General features: G+C 43.0%; 1 protein-coding gene across 7 annotated transcripts in view; it reads right to left on the bottom strand.

Annotated features, from left to right (window-relative positions):
* Positions 1 to 9857, bottom strand: part of CREBRF (CREB3 regulatory factor) — a 66841-nt gene extending 56984 nt beyond the window's left edge. For 2 of the 7 annotated variants that reach the window (XM_058282322.2, XM_071211066.1), the window contains exon 1: positions 9166 to 9287. The gene's annotated coding sequence lies outside the window, so the exon portion shown is untranslated. Of the gene's footprint in view, positions 1 to 5718; positions 5787 to 7658; positions 8304 to 9165 lie in introns of those variants that run through there. The other 5 variants (XM_058282323.2, XM_058282318.2, XM_058282326.2 and 2 more) reach the window with 5 other exon arrangements.
* Positions 9858 to 13168: the final 3311 nt, after the last annotated feature.

Raw genomic sequence — 13168 nt, 5'->3', positions numbered from 1 at the left:
ATATATAAAAAACCCACAGCCAACATCAAGCTCAACAGAAAGAGGTAAAAAGCTTTTCCTCTAAGATGAGGAACAAGACAAGGATGTCCATTGTCACCACTGTTATTCAACATTGTGCTAGTTCTAGCTAGAGCAATTAGACAAGAAAAAATATATATATAAGGCATCCAAATAAGTAAAGATGAAGTAAAACTCTTTTGCAGATGACATGAGCCTATATTTAGAAAATTCCAAAATATCAATGACAAAGCTACTTGAACTAGTAAACAAGTTCAGCAAAGTGGCAAGATATGAGATCAACATGCAAAACTCAGCAATGTTTTTGTATACTAGTACTGAACAATCTGAGGAGGAAATCAGGAAAAAAATTCTATATACAATAGTAACAAAGACTCAAATACCCTGGAATCAATTTAACCAAAGATTTGCAGGGCCTATATTCAGAAAATTAGAAAACATTGCTAAAAGAAAATGGATATATGGAAAACACAGTCAATGAAGGTTAATATACTTGAAATAGAGAGATGCTACAACTCAACAATAAAAAAGACAAATGACCCAATCGGAAAATGGACAAAAGACTTGAATAGATATCTGTTCAAAGAAGAAATGCAAACAGTGAAAAAGCACATGAAAAAATGTTCAACATCACTAGCAATTAGGGAAACGCAAATCAAAGCTACAATGAGAAATCATTTCACACTTATCAGAATGGCCACTATTAAAAAGACACAAAACTATAAGTGTTGGAGAGGATGTGGAGAGAAATAAACGCTTATTTACTGTTAGTGGGTATGTAGAGTGGTACAATCAATATGGAGGACTGTTTGGCACTTCCTAAGGAAGTTGAAAACAGGTTTACCATGTGACCTGGCAATACCACTACTAGGTATATACCCAGAAGAATTGAGAGCAGTGACATGAACAGACATAAACATACCGATATTCAAAGCAGCATTATTCACAATTGCCAAAAAGATGGAAACAACTCGGATGTCCATCAACAGAAGAATGGATAAACTGTGATGTATACATGATATATATTATGCAACTATAAGAAAAAATGAAGCTGTAAAGCACAGGACAACACTGGGAAGCAGACATGGCTCAAGCGACTGGATTCCCGTCTACCACATCGGAGGTACAGGGTTCAATTCCCAGGGCCTCCTGGTGAAGGCATACTGGCCCGTGCAGCAAGCTGGTCCGAGTGGAGAGTTGGCCCACACGGAGTGCAGACCTGCACAGACAGCTGGTGCGGCAAGATGATGCAACAAAAAGAAACAGAGGAGAGACAATAAGAGATGCAGCAGACCAGGGAGCTGAAGTGGCACAAGAGATTGAGCACCTCTCTCCTACTCCGGAAGGTCCCAGGGATTGTTTCCAGTGCTGCCTAAAGAGAAGACAAGCAAGCACAGAAGAACACACAGTGAATGGACACAGAGAGCAGACAAGGGCGGGGATAAATAAATGTTCAGAAATGTATATATATATTTTTAAAAAAGCATTTGACAACACAGATGAACCTGGAGGACATTATGTTGAGCAAAGCAAACCAGACACAAAAGGACAAATAGTGTATGAATGCATTACCATAAACCAATTATATTGTGTTAACATATTGTATGATTCAAAAAAATTATATATCTGGGAAGCGGACTTGGCCCAGTGGTTAGGGTGTCTGTCTACCACATGGGAGGTCCGTGGTTCAAACCGCGGGCCTCCTTGACCCATGTGGAGCTGGCCCATGAGCAGTGCTGATGCACGCAAGGAGTGCCATGCCATGCAGGGGTGTCCCCTGCATAGGGGGGTCCCACACGCAAGGAGTGTGCCCCCTAAGGAGAGCCACCCAGCGTGAAAGGAAGTGCAGCCCCAGGAATGGCGCCACCCACACAGAGAGCTGACACAACAAGATGACGCAACAAAAAGAAACACAGATTCCCGTGCTGCTGACAGCAAGAGAAGTGGACAAAGAAGAACACACAGCAAATAGACACAGAGAACAGACAATGGGGGTGAGGAGGGGAACAGGAGAAAAATAAAATAAATAAATATTTCAAAAATTATATGTATCCAGTACATTTAAAAAAAGAAATGAAGTCGTGAAGCATATGACAACATGGATGAACCTAAAGGACATGATGTTGAGTGAAGCACACCAGGCACAAAAAGAAAGTACTATATGATTGTGTTATTATGAACTAAATACATTATATTAACTCATGGAGTTAATAACTAGAATATAGGTCACCAGACAATAGAAGGAGGTTAGAGAATGGAAAGCTGAGGGTTAATCTGTGCAGAACTGGTAAAAAGGTTGTTCATAAATCTTTGGCCATTAATAGAAGTGGTGAAAGCACATTATAATGTTTGTAACTAGCAGAGCTATTACATGGGTATGACAGTGGTTGAAAAGGAAAGTCTAAGATCATGTATACTACCCAGAAAGAAAGCTAAAAAATGTAACATAGAATTGTAAGCATAGTGAAACCACATGTGAAATATAAGTATGGGTAATATGGCATATATAAGACTGAACCAATGTACGCTAGTGTTACAAGATGTTAATATCAGGCAAAAATACAACCAAAGCAAACTATGGACAGAAGTACATATAGTAACATTTCAATATTCTTCCACTAAGGGTTAAAAAAAAGAGAAACTGTACTAAATGAAAGAAACTAAAACACAAGGTACTACATATTGCTTTACTCCACCTATGCAAAATATAAATAGTAAACTAGAGAGAGGGCAACAGAATAGGAACTATATATGGCAAGGGAAGCATAGAGAGATTGAGAAGTGATGAGGTGTTTGTTTGTCTGTTTTTGGTTTATTATAATTATTGAAATAATAAAAATGACTGCAGAATGGCCAACTATGTGGCTATTCCAAATACCACTGGTTGTACACTTTGGATGGATTGTATGCTTTATTAAGATGTAGCAAAGGAAGCGGATTTGGCTCAACAGATAGAGCGTCCGCCTACATGGGAGGTCCGCGGTTCAAACCCCGGGTCTACTTGACCCGTATGGAGATGGCCCATGCGCAGTGCTGATGCAGGCAAGGAGTGCCCTGCCACGCAGGGGTGTCCCCCACGTAGGGGAGTCCCACGCGCAAGGAGTGTGCCCCGTAAGGAGAGCCACCCAGCGTGAAAGAAAGTCCAGCCTGCCCAGGAATGGCGCCACACACACAGACAGCGATGCAGCAAGATGATGCAACAAAGAGAGACACAGATTCCCAGGCCGCTGACAAGAATAGAGGGGACACAAAAGAACACACAATGAATGGCCAGAGAAAGCAGACAACTGAGGGGGAAAGGGAGAGAAATAAATAAGTCTTTAAAAAATAAATAAAATAAAACATTATGCTGAAGGAAATGTACAGGAAACTGAATAATGCTGGAGGACAAGAAATCTGTAGACTCATAAAGCTTTTATAGAAAACTATCAAAGTCAATCATATCCAACAATATAGAAGTAAAAGCATAATTTGTAACCAAAGTGTAAAAGCAGTTTTGGTACTGAAAGGGCAAAATGATGGGATGATCAGAGTTGCCTGAATTAATAGGGGGAGACCAGTGGATTAGAAACCTGTTAGGAAGGAGAGTTCTGATTTAGATTTTGGAAGAAAGGTCATAAACTGGCAAAAAGGCATGAAGGCTTGGAGGCAATGGAATGGTCCTGTGGTCACAAGGAATCACTACAGTCCATTTGCACCATACCCTCTCCGAAGTTCAGCTGACCTGACAGAGGTTAATCAGACTTATTAGCAAAAATGATTTTATAGTGCTTCCCCCAAAAGGGACCCTGCAATGTAGATAAATGTCTAAGAAATAAGAAAGGATTACTGGAACAACCCTTTTCATATTTGTCAAATACCCAGAGGCCAAGTGAAAAAGAACTAATGACAAATCCAAAGAGCAGAGCACAACTTTCCGCAGAAAGGAGTGTCCAGCAAGTCTCATGGAGTTTATCTGAAAACAAACTGACCAAAGAATCCAAGGGATTTTTCGACATCATTAAAATAGCTTTTCTACAAACTTTCTTAAAAGAAGGGGTAAATTTTAGAATGAAGGCTTTCCATCTGAGCAGATGGTGATTACTTCCTCCCTGATGAAATTTACCGTCCAACTAAGAAAAGTACAGCATCTCTATTAACAGTAGACTTTATTACCTTCCAGATAAGTGAAGTCTTTAGCAGTTCATTTATTTAAGCAGTTACAAACATTAAAAGGTGTGAGGCACAATGTTAGGCACTGGGGATATAAAAATAAGAGGTAGACACTGACCTCAGTGAGCTTACAGTTAATGGGAAGACAAATACTATAGTGTGAAACAAGTGCTAATATAAACTGAGAGTGCAGTGAAACTAAAAGAAAATAAAGTCCGGATTTGAGAGGTGATTCCAAGCAGTCCAAAGGAATAGCATATTCAAAGGTACAAGAGCTTGAACACAGTTCTCAAACTGATAACATCCCAATATCCTTCTGTGAGATGAAAAATATCACCAATCCCTATCAATACAAATTAACAAACTGAGATTACCCATGGCCACCCAGCAAGACATAGGCTAGCTAGAACTAGAAACACGATTATAGGTCACATGATACTTTTCTGTTCAAAGAGGTCAATATATTTTCCTTTCCAAACCTTCATGCTTTCCACTTGAAATTCTGTTCAAGTTGACCAAATTGGTGAAATATTACATAAAAACAAAGCAAAAAGCTACCTGTTTGGGAACTGAATTACGTCCCCCACAAAAGGAGTGGATGTGGCTCAAGCTGTTGAGTGCCTGCTTCCCACATGGGAGGTCCCGGGTTCAGTCCCCGGTGCCTCCTAAAAACAAAAACAAACAAGCAAACAAACCAAAAAACCAACTTGCGTAGTTGACGTAACTCAGTGGTTGAATGCCAGCTGGCTTCCCACATACAAGGTCCCGGGTTCAATTCCCCACTCCAGTACCTCAGTAAGAGATAAAAAAAAAAAGCATGCTCAGGTCCCCATCCCTGGTCCTACATTTGTAAACAGGAGCTTTGAAGATGTTATTAGTGTAAGGTGTGCCCAAACCAAATGACGGTGGGCCTGACCTAATATAGCTGAAGTCCTTATAAAGAACACTGGATGCAGAAAGAGATGACACGGAAGCAGCAAGAAGCTGAAAGTCAACAGAACCTGGAAGATAAAGGAGAAGACGCTGCCGTATGTGGTGCCACCTGACTGAAAAAACAAGTAATCCCAAAGATTACTGGCCAGTCAGAAAATATAAATCCAGGAGGAAACAAGCCTTCTAGTCCTGAAACTGTGAGCCTAAAAATTCCCATTGTTAAGCCAAACCATTGTATGGTATTTGTTTAAGCAGATGGTAAACTAAAACACTGTGCATGAAAAAACTAAGTATTTTCTTGTCTGATATTTTTAGGTATGGCACCTGTGCTTCACTGGGTACTTAGCACCACTTGACAATTTTCAAGGAAAGGAGGTGGAAAACATGTTATCATTTGGGTCATGTTTGAAAAACTACCCTATTCTGCTGAGTGAACTCTACAAACATCCCAGGAAGTATCACAATGTGAGTGCTAAATTAACTATGCGATATACTTGAATATAAGAGCTAAATGAATTGACTGTTAACTTGACTAACTTTTCTTGAAACAGTTGATCCATAGTTTGGTGAGGAATGATAAGCTAAATGTACTTTCAAACCACAGTAAGACCATACCCTGAATGTATTCAGGTTCTTGGGTATCATATCTTGGAGCCAAAGTTTTTTCCCATCAGAAGGCATATCTGAAAAGAAATAGAACTTAACATACCAACATCTGCTTTAAACAGCTTTTCAGGAAAACATCTATATGCAAATGATGTAAAATATAGAATACAATGTTGCCATGTGCTCTTACACTAAACATTTTTCAAGGCAGATTATATATTCTGCAGGTGCTCAAATGTTACCTGGACTAAAGTGAATATTTATATGTTCTTCAACATATTAACAGTTAAGTGCTTAAAACCCAGTATTTGGAATTTTGATGTCTTAGAACAAGGGTTCAACACACAAGCTATATAGCCCCAGCCCTTTCTTGTAAATCAAGTTTTATTGGAATTCAGCCCCAAACATTTCATCTATGGCAGTATCCATGCCACAGCTGCAGCCTTAGGTAGGTATACTAGAAACTATATGGCCCACAAAGCCTAAATATCTACTATTTGGCTCTTTACAGAAAAAGTCTGCAGACCGATCTTAAAATAATTCAGAAGCAACTGTCTGGCAACTAAATTTACATCCAGCCTAAAACTACCCTGGAATGAGCTACTAGATATGGTGAAAGCATCAATAAATTCTCCTCAAAAACATCTATGTACAAATCCACATGGAAGTAAACCTCTGCTAATTTATTCGAAATCATATAATAAACAATCCTGACTAAAAACTATGCTTTAAAATCAAATAATGAATCAAGTTATCATAATCTTTTAAAAACTGTGCTACATTATAGAAGCAACATACAAACCCACTATACTTTCATTGTCACCTGTATTCAGATAATCACAACCAGGCACATGAAACATAGTAGATATTCCTTTACCCCTTATATTGGCATGCTAGAACCAACCAGTGAACCAGCCAGTGAAGCAGGTAGGACATTGTTTTCATCTGCCATAATAGACACTGGGGTGGTAAGTGGCACATCCAAAATCCCTTCTTCCGGATGTATTTGACCTCTTCTATGTTTACTAATTTAAAAATCCTAAAGTTGCTATACTAGTCATATAAAAGAACTACACCCGAATAACTTCTGTTGGGTCTATTTGCCATTCTAGGAATAAGAGAATATTACATTAAATAAGCAATGCTAGCTGACTTTATCAACCAATGCGAAAATGAAAACTGCCTTGAAAAAGTATTCTAGATATCAAGAGAATTTGTTTTAAGTTTCACTACCCATCTCTTTAATAACGAATTATGCCATTGTAAAGGGCTGGTGTTTAGAAAGCAACACAACACCAACTGATAAAATAAGAACCAGGTAAAAAAAAAAATAAGCTAATATTTTTATTTGCTATAAAAGTTAAACTTAACTGCAAAGTCTATCAAATGATTTAATCGGGTATTATATTTTTACTTATCTTTCTTAACAGAGCCTTGAATCAATCGTGTAAAACAAATACAAAAATCAATAAATCATTTATTTACCAAGTATTATTTTACTCCAGTTAACAGAATAAGAGATAATGCGAATTCTTAAAATAAATAACAGACAACTCTTGCACAGCCCTTCCATGATATATCAAAGGCATGTTCTATCCTAAGAGCTTAACCCAAAAGGCATCAACAGCCTGGTACCTTTGGCAACACCAGCCATAGCCACAGGTTGTAAACTGATGTTAACATATGCCTAAAGTGAGCATTTAACAAGGTCAACACCACCAAAATAATCACATTCTACAATTAAAGTAAAATAAGTGGTTTTCTAATTACTCATACCATTGTTTCCCTTCATCTTGGGTGTTTCTCCTAGCTATTTTGGATTAGAAGAAAATTGAAAAAATATTTAAAAGTACAATCAAGTGATAGCCAGTCTACCACAGATCACAAGATTTACACAGAAGTCTTTTCTGCTTTTTAAAAAGAAGTCAGACCTTGATCCTATTTCTCACCTGAAGAATATTCGCAAGACAAAGTCCTACAGGACTTTCAAACCTAAGTAATTTTCTCAAGCCTTGGTTTTCTCATTAAGTTGATTTTTGTGAACTACCTATGTGAAGAGCAGCAAATTACTAAGACTAGGACAAGAACCAGGGCCTGATTTTTAGAAGGTATCCTGTTGAGAAAATAGAAACTGCCGAGGCCTCAACTTTCTCGGTTGTTCTAGTCTGGGTTTTCTCTTTGCAAAATCCAGAAAAGCCGAACTTCTTTCTCAATGCCTGCCTCTATCTGAGGCCTGGTGAAGAATTCGGCCCGTTAGTTATCGAAGTACCTTCTTAAGGCTCAAGACCGCTCAGAAACAGCAGAAAGATTTGCTTTCTTGCGTTAAAGAAGGGCAATTACAGGGTCTAGCGGTCAGATTTGTGAGAGAAGGAAGCGTAGGGCCGAGAAAGGGAGAATCCAAAGACTGAGCTCCATCTAGTCCCAGGAACCACCCCCAGGGGAGACTTGACTGCCCTCGGTACTTCCCTGCCTCCTCTGCTTGTGTGAGGAGAACCGTGGGTCGGGGTCAGGCTCCCCTGAGCTACTTCCTGGTCCGATCGGACGCCTTCTGACACCTGAAACGCCCCCGGCCCGGCTCCCTTGCCCTTTGCCCTGTCTCCACCCCTCTCAGTGACCCACCACCACTGGTCCCCTCCCATCTAACATGGCCGCCCCGCCCTGCCCACCTCCCGCACAGCCTAAGCACTGGAGGTTCGCGGCACCGCCTCCTACGCGCCTATTGGTCCGGCAGCTTCCGTCCGCCTACCCCATTGGACGGTACTACCTGCCACACAGCACCGAGGGCACCGCCTCCGAGCCGCTTCAAGCTGCTTTGAGAAGACATATAAACAAATCCCGGGAGGGAGGCCCCTCTCGCCCGTCGCCTCTGGGGCGGGGAAGAGAAGGAGAGGCAGCTGCCCCCGAAAATCCCTGCCTGGGCCCCCCTCAGCCCCAGCCCGCGCCTGCTCGGCTCCTGCCAGCTCGGCTTCAACCTCTGCGGCCCCGGCCCTTCCTCACACGCCCCTCTCCTCCTCCTCGGCCAGCCTCCCCTCCCCTCCCGGGCCCCTCCCACCCGCTCGCTTCTCTGACAGGCCGGTTGCCGGCAGCTGCGGCCCCCGGCTCGGAGGTAGCCGTGAAGGGCCGAGGGGCCTGGCAGGGCGTACGCCCGGCGCTGCCCATCTCCGGCCCAGCCCGCCGCCCGCCCGGGTCCCCTCTCAGTCGCCCCGCGCTTTTATATAACCGTCCCGGGCCAGAGGTGGGGGGAGGGGAGCGGGCGCCCCCGTGACCCGCAGGCGGCGGCCAGCGGCCCGCGCGCCGGCAGCCTGGGCCCTGGTCCCGGCCCCCGCCCCGCGCCTGCCCGGCTCAGGGCCCGGGCGCTGCTGCTGCCTCTTAGGCCAGGGTCCCTCCTCCGCCCCCCTCCAGGCTCGCCCCCCAGCCAAGGCCCCGCGGGCTCGGGCGCTGGGCAGCAGCACTCACTGTAGGTGTGGGGGCCGCTCAGGAGCTGGGTCCGGTTCCGCTGCAGGGGCCACGGCCCCTCTCCATGCTGCCTCGGGTTTGTTTTGTTTATGTCCTTCCTGACGGGTTCCCGGAAATCGCGTGACTCGCCCCCCTCACGTGGGCCGCGGCGAGGAGGAGGAGGTAGGCGGGGGCCCGCCGGTCTCGGGCCAATCGCGAGGCGTTCTTCAGTCTGTCCAATAAGGGGTTCGGCCGGGTACAGCACCCCTGTCACATGACACTGGAGGGGTGGGTAGCCGGGAAAAACCAGGAAGAGGGGGCGGAGCGGCGATCAGGCGCCTGCCTCTGGAGCGTGGGCGTGGGCGTGGGCCGCTTCCCATCCCCTCTCTCGTGTTTGTGGAAGGTAACTGGTTTACAAAGGCCTTCACATCCAGCGTTTTATCTGCTTTCAAAACTACATAAGTATCCAAAAGCATTTTACAATTTAAGTTCACTGAAATTTTAAAAGGCGTTAAGGCAACAAAGAACCTTAACTGGGGGGTTGTATCGACGTGCTGCTGTTTTTCCAAAGTTCTCCCCATGTGAACCTCTTAATTCACTGCGAGATTGGTCTTGCCTTTAGTCGTTCGTTCGTTCATTGATTGAAGCACGCATGGCTCAGACACGGGTGAATCAGTCTGTGTGCGCCTTCGAGAGAGAACACCTGAACACAACTGTTCACACAGTATGCTACTTGTAGCACCTGGACACAAAAACTTTGCTAACACATGGCCCCGAGCTTTTCTTGTGTCTTCCTGATACTATTAATAACAAGAGCTACCCTTTATTAAACGTGTTCTGTGGGGTGGGTTTCTCATCTCAAGCATAAACAATAACATTAATATTCTTTTTTTTCAATGGGGAAATGATTCAGAGGGGTTAAATTACTGTGCTCACTCAAGCCGGTAAATGCCCCAGCTGGGACGAGAACCCAGGCCCGTTTTCATAGCCTGTGTTTCTAGGCTGCTCCTTAAATTCCTTAAGGGTACAAACTATCTTCTGGGCATAGAACAACAACAACAAAAAATTGATTTTAGTAAGCATAGGGAGAGAGGGTTGTGAGAAAGATGCTTGGCCAGGTTCTTTGAGGATGCCGGTTTTCCCACAGGAGTAACTGCCTTTGAAAACGGTTGCTCGCCTTTGCACAGATCTAGGGGAGTAGTTAATGTCAATGTCAAAACCATGGCTCTTGGAATCAAAGAATTCTGATGACCACAAGCTTCAAGAGGGCAGAGCCTGGCAGTGTTGTTCACCTCTACCCTCCCTGCCTGGTACAGTGCTTGGCACATAGGCCATGACTAAGTACTGGTTGAATGATTAACTATCTGGACTTGAATCCTTTTTCCACCGCTGTGTGAACCACCACAAATTATTTAGCCTCTCTGACACTCAATTTCCATCTCTATAAAATAAAAGTACCTCATGGGATTGAGTTAAGTGAAATAATTCCTGTAACGATCATAGAGTAAGCTCTTAATGAGTGATAGCTATTATTAGATTGTTTCAAAGGCATCATTTGGGAGATCAACTGTAGATTAAATAGCAAGTAAGAATATTTCTAGACTTTAGCAATCTAACAGCCACTAACACTTTGGTGTACAATATTGATAGGTGCATGCAATTACCTGACAAGAAGAAAGTAAGAGTAAACCTCCCCTCTGTAGCCCCCACAATGCCCAGTACACAGTAGGGTCTCAATACCAACTGAAGGAATGAGTGTTTTCCTGACTGTACAGGAAGTGGCAGGATTTTAGTTGTTTTCTTTTTATGGTCTCACACACCTTATCTAATTTTCCACATCAAGTGGAGTTTAAAATTAAAACCCCAATGGAAAAACTAGCTTGGGAATGTTGAACCAGGTTCCACCACCACCCACCCACTCATTTATAAGAGAGTCATACTTTAAATCTCCATGAAATAATCAGACTGTCCTCTCTCCTAAAACTATATTTGGAAAAGTTCCAGCAGATGGTTAGCTTTTCCACCCTTAACGCTGCCTTCCAGACAATAGGCATTCTTGTCTCTTGACCTAATACAAGGCTCTGCCCATCGAAGGCACCCACTGCTGCATTACACTGGATTTCTGCCTTTGCACCTCCTGTTGTTCTGGAGAGGACGGTTTTGGTTACAGGAAACCTTTCCATCAAGCTTGGTTAACAATTACATCCTGCTCTGAAGTGAATGAAATCACTGACTCTTAATTGATTTGTGTTTCTCGGGGCTTTATCTTGCCAGTTTCTGCCACAAAGTTGGCAGGAAGATGGGACTCTGGAATAGCGCTGGCTGGAGGTTCAGGAGCTCTTCTTGTTCCAGCTACAAAGTAATAACCAGCTGGCCTGGCAATGCCACTTCCAAAGTGTTCAACCTTCCTTCTGAGGAATAATTTACATACTGAGATCGTCTGACTCAGAAAAACAAATTTTATACAAACACAAGAAAGTGTGTGTGTGGGGGGGAGGGGACCCAGCAATAGATAGTTGGGAGTCCCTTGTGTTTTTAAAAATAAATTATTTTTTTTATTGGGTACATATATACCTGGGACAAAGTTCAAAAAGTATAAAAGGGTATTCAGTAAAATATGTCTCCCCCCCACCTCCCACCCCCTTCCCTGGCCACCCAATTTCCCTTCTCAGAGGCAATCACAGTTACCCCTGCTCGGTGTATCCTTCCAGAGATATTCTTTGTATCTCATTTCACTCATTTTAAACCTTGATGTATTTTGGGCACTGTTCTTGGACCCTATTTGAGCTCCACCACTATGAGTTCCAGACTCCAGTTTCTATGCCATGAGAAATCCGGTCTTGAACTGGTTGTTCTCTACAATTCCTCTGGTTTTAACATTGAGTCCCTGAGTCCTGAAAGAATGAAAAACAGCTGCCAAAGGTCCTAACTTTCTCTCAGACCTGAAGCTGACACTAAGTGTACTTCTTCATTAGAGCACAGATTGAGCCCTGCCTGCTGCTCTCATACAGTCTTTGAAGTGAGTGCTCTCCTTTGGAGTCTGTTTTCTTTCCGGACCTCTCTGGACCTGTGATATATTAAGATTTCACAGTTTCAGAAGTGAAATTAATTAACTCAAAGCTGGAAGATCTCCAGGAACTGCTGTGTCCTTTTGACACTTTTCAGAACCTATTCTCCTCCTGAGACGACTGAAGTGTTGCTGAGGGTGAATCTAAAAAGGGATACTAATTGACGGCTGGCAATTGGCATCCATACCTCATTCATCCCTCCTAAAAAATATTCCTTGGGAGAGGAAGAAAGGTCCATTCTTCCCATTGCCTTGACCTCTCAATAGGATGCAGTGTTCTTTGTGTGAAAGCTCCAAACCTCAGTTGCTTACTTCTCTCAGAAAGCACCAAATTCAGCCCCACATGCCTTTCCTTAGTCTTTCATTTACTTATTTACCGTACTTCCTTACCTATCTTCACCTTCTTACTTCCCCACCCCACTCCACCCCCATTCCCACCCCAGCACCAGGCCTGCCATGGGTGAGGTCTTAGTAACTGCTTGTGGTCTGAATAAACAGATTAACATCCAAATTCTAGTCATCCTCTCTGGCTCACTCAAAAATCCCTGCCCCTCTTTTATGGAGTGTATATATCATGTCTATTTCTGCCCTTATTAATCTCCTTTCTTCTACCACCCAGCTGAGCACTTATTGCTCAGTGGTACTTACTGCTTTACATTATTCTATCATGTGTGTTATTATTTTCTCCATTAAATCAAATGGCATAAACGTTAATATATCCTTGATGTTATGGAGAATGCAAAATATTCCATTAGACCTCATTTTCAGCCCCGTGAAGGGGACAAAAGGGTGAAGGAGAGACGAACTGACATTTGTCAAGAGCCTAAGGTATTCAAGGAAGTCATAGTCTTTGCCCTGGAGGAGTTCAGAATCTAGCAAAGGAATCAGACATGGAAAACCGATACTAATAACTATTGCTTACAAGGTTTATAGAGGGGAAACCCTAGTGTTGTTAAG

The sequence above is a fragment of the Dasypus novemcinctus genome, chromosome 2 (assembly GCF_030445035.2).
Source record: "Dasypus novemcinctus isolate mDasNov1 chromosome 2, mDasNov1.1.hap2, whole genome shotgun sequence".
Classification (NCBI taxonomy): Eukaryota; Metazoa; Chordata; class Mammalia; order Cingulata; family Dasypodidae; genus Dasypus; species Dasypus novemcinctus.
The sequence above is the reverse complement of the archived record's forward strand: the minus strand, read 5'-3'. Positions and strand labels throughout refer to the sequence as shown.